This window comes from Carassius carassius, chromosome 1, assembly GCF_963082965.1.
Source record: "Carassius carassius chromosome 1, fCarCar2.1, whole genome shotgun sequence".
NCBI lineage: Eukaryota > Metazoa > Chordata > Actinopteri > Cypriniformes > Cyprinidae > Carassius > Carassius carassius.
The window spans coordinates 7,811,393-7,815,153 of NC_081755.1; the positions used below are offsets into that span (position 1 = coordinate 7,811,393).

The following is a 3,761-nucleotide window of genomic DNA, read 5'->3' on the forward strand; positions in this document are numbered from 1 at the left end:
TAAATATAGTCATTGTTACAAGGATCTTTTATTGTCACGTGGATGGATACTGGTTGTAAGGCATGCAGATAAATGCATCTAATTGACAGCCTATACTGTACAGGGGGTGTGTCTTTTTACAGTGCATATTTACCTAAGTTTTAGGAAGTAGTCTACATGTCGTTTCTTACAAGGTCTTACACCAACCATTAGAGCTACAAGGAGGGAAGGAGAGTGAGTTTATCTTAGCACATTTGTTTAACAGGTGCTTGTGTGGTAGATGTGAGGCTATGCCATCAGCAGTGGAGAGTGTGTGCTGTAGGGAGGTCGATGCCTATTGGTCCCTTGTCCAAAACCTAGATCCCCCAGACGACATTACCTGCCTCACACTCCATCCAGGGTTTGAAGCATCCTGTCTGAATCCTTTTGTGTTGCAGATAGCATACATTAACTTCAGACAGGAGCATGGCCCTCTTCATGCCAGCAGACCAGAGTAGGTTGAGCAAAAATTATTTCACACTGCAATTCAAAGAAATAGCTTTTCTACACCAAAATAGTAAATCCTGTTAAGCAGGTTTTTAAACTCAGTGGTTTCCATATACTTACTATAAAAACAACTTTGGTGTCAGCAAACAGGACTTGCAATATTTACCATTGCAATTGTTTACTATGAAAACATGGTATGATCAAAAATTTAATTATGTCCCAATCTACACCACAGGCAGTTCCGATACACAGCATACAGGCAGGTTGTCCGCTGGGCGTACGGAATACTAGGCAGGAACATTAGGAAAGCCATACCTTCATGTGTTGTGTCAGCAGTAAGGAAGCAGTTTGCAGAGGAGGGACAAACATACAAAGGTTTCCAGTGGCCCCGCTTGGAAGACGATTCATAATTCCATAGTGAAACAAACTGTACTGGTAAAATTCCTGGTATTGGTACTGGTATTCCTCTAACAGAGAGACCATAAGATTTGTTGCGTATCCTTGAGGAGAGAAATGTTTAGAAAACATTTTGTAACATGGTTGACAAAAAAAAAAAAAAAAAAATTCACACAAAAAAAAAGATATTGAAAACCTAAGTGAAACTACTAACCGTAAGATGGTTTCTCCTTGATGGGGTGGACTACCCAGCCACCTTTCCGAAACCGTGGGTAGCGAACAGCGTAGCGGCCCTCACCCTCACTAGTTCGCGCTACATCTCTGTTGCCATTACTATTGAAATGTAGGGCTGCCAAAAGAAGTCTGTACGAGATAAGTAGATAGAACATTAGGTCTCCAAAGCTAACCCAATGCAGTGAAATGCAACAGAAATATATGACATTAATGTTTTCAGTTCAAATGGGTCTAAGACAATGACTCATCTTTGCAATTATTTTTTTGCAAACAATATGTAATGCTGTTATCAATCTACAACATTTTCATCTGCTATACAAGACTGCATTAGTTTTTAGCCATATTCATTCTGTCATCATTTCCTGAAATTGAAAAAAAAAAAAAACTTTTTATTAGTATCAATACTTTTAAGTGATAACACTACCTGCTGTACATCCCAAGAAAAGAAAAGCCAGTGTGTTTGGGAGCAAAGTGCAGAATGAGGGAATGGTCGGCCTCCAGGGAGAATGTCTGATGTTGAGGTGACAATTGTCGAATATCCTTTACCAGTGCTTTCCTGGCAGCTACACTCTCCAGTTTAGTGGCTGCTGGTGATCCTGAATAAAACATATTCTGTCATATAATCTCTCGCATTTCATAACACAAGTAATTATTAGTACACATGGGGTTACGTAATGATAAAACCAAACTAAAATTTACAAGCACTGAAAAAAGGTTTAGCCTCAAAACATTTGACATCTTTTAACATAGGCTATTATGTTGTACATGGTTCCAGCCACTCCTTCCAACGGTGGATGTGCGCAGCTGGTAAATGCAGGAGTGCTGTGTTCATGTATGTCCTGTACATGATTTATCATACTCTGCCATTTTGCCTGCATCTCATCTGGATCTCCTGTAGGGGTGGAACCTGTGGTCCAGTAGAGATGGTTGATAATGGCTGGCCTCCACAGCTTCAGATCCTCACTGTCCCGCTCTTTTGCAGCAGCATCCAGTGCTTTCTGTACACCTGTTCCAGAGCAGACAAGCAGAGCAAATTAATTATTAGGAAAGTGAATTTAACTACAAAAAACAAGTCTGTTATATAGAACTACCAACATCACAATACATTTTCCAATATGCCAGACGTCAACAGTTTCCATTAATAAAAAGGTTTTTACTTTGGGTCACTGAGAGATTCCAGCTCTTCTGGTTCCTCCTCAGAGGACGCTCTCAACATCTCCTCCCCTGGACTCCATGACATATCACCAGAATGGTTGATGATATCAGAAAATGACCATTCATCATCACTTTGTTCAGGACTGGCCAGTGGAGTTGATCTGCGATCTTTCGTTTTGAGTCCCCACATCCACCATCTGAGGCTTTACCTGAACACCTTAATCTTAATAATTGTTCACCATTGTACATTCATTGGTAACAACACATGCACTATCTAATGCAACCCAATAAAAAAATATATATTTTTCTAACATTATGACGTTCTTAATTTTTTAATGTTTACTGTCTGAAAAGTGGAAATGACAAAATGGTAACCATGGAGATCATGAACATTTTTGACGTAATCCTTATTTGTGATTGTATATGGCATGTATGGTGAATGCTAGATATAAGCTAACTACCTAATGAACGATGTAAACATCTTATGTTGCACTGTGATCCACGATGGACCACTTCTGGCTCAGGGTCCATTGTAGAGATGTCTCCATGGCAGTTGCACCCGCCCCGTCTTTGCTGGCAGCACTCTCTCCCAAAATCTGAAAACAGACCGAAATCACAACTTTGAACTTTAATGGGGATTTTCATGAAAGGACTAAATTTTTTTTAATGTATTATTTAAAAGACTGTTAAGCTTTTCAAAATCTTTTTAAAGTAGTCCCGAGCTGCATTCCCTTGCATGTGCCTTGTTGATACCAGCTTCGATTATTCAAAGAAAACCAAGGCAACTCCGATTTAAACTAAGAAAACTAATATTGTAAAGAATTAACGTTACTTAGATGCGTTTTGGAGACGGTGAAAAGTGTGCGCTCGTTCTTTCAGTTAAACATTCGCCTTTTCACAAGGGCAGCAGTTCATCTACATGACTCACCGATCAAATAAGACTTTGGCGGGACAAAAAAAAAAAATCAATTTGGCGTGCGCTAAAACAAGTTAAATGCAGGAAAATTCATGCGTGAATTTAACCGAGTAGTAATATGCGAATGCGACCACATAAAATTTTAATTAAAAAAAAAAAAAATTTCTGGAACCCTGTCTTAATAGCTCAATAAGATAAGTGTCAGGAGGCTCATGTGCAGCCTCACGGGGTGTAACAAGAGTAAGCTGACGGCAGGTAGGCGGGCTTTCGTGCCATGCCAAGACTAATCCATTATAACGTCAAGAAAAATACATTTGCAGAAATTACATGCAGAGCTACATTTCGATGCAACAATTTGTATATGGTATTATAAGACTTACTGTGCAAAGCTCCCGTTTTCGACGCGCAGATTCTCTGCTAGTGCTAACATTAACGTTTGACTCTTCACTCCCGCCAGATTTTGCAGGTGGACTTGCATGCACCAATGGCACAGCTCCATTTGCCAGCCTAACCCACTCTTTTCGTCGAAATCCCATGCAAAATTCCATAAGATCTCCTTGGTTGTAGCTGTCCAGTGTGAAGTGTTTTTCACATA

General features: G+C 39.8%; 1 long non-coding RNA gene across 1 annotated transcript; it reads right to left on the reverse strand.

The window, feature by feature from the left end:
• Positions 1-924: 924 nt before the first annotated feature.
• LOC132105419 (uncharacterized) lies at positions 925-1,680 on the reverse strand. The gene is made up of 3 exons (XR_009423953.1): positions 1,520-1,680; positions 1,076-1,224; positions 925-965 (listed from the first exon to the last, which is right to left on the reverse strand). It is a non-coding gene; the product is annotated as an uncharacterized LOC132105419 (long non-coding RNA).
• Between the last annotated feature and the right edge of the window lie 2,081 nt (positions 1,681-3,761).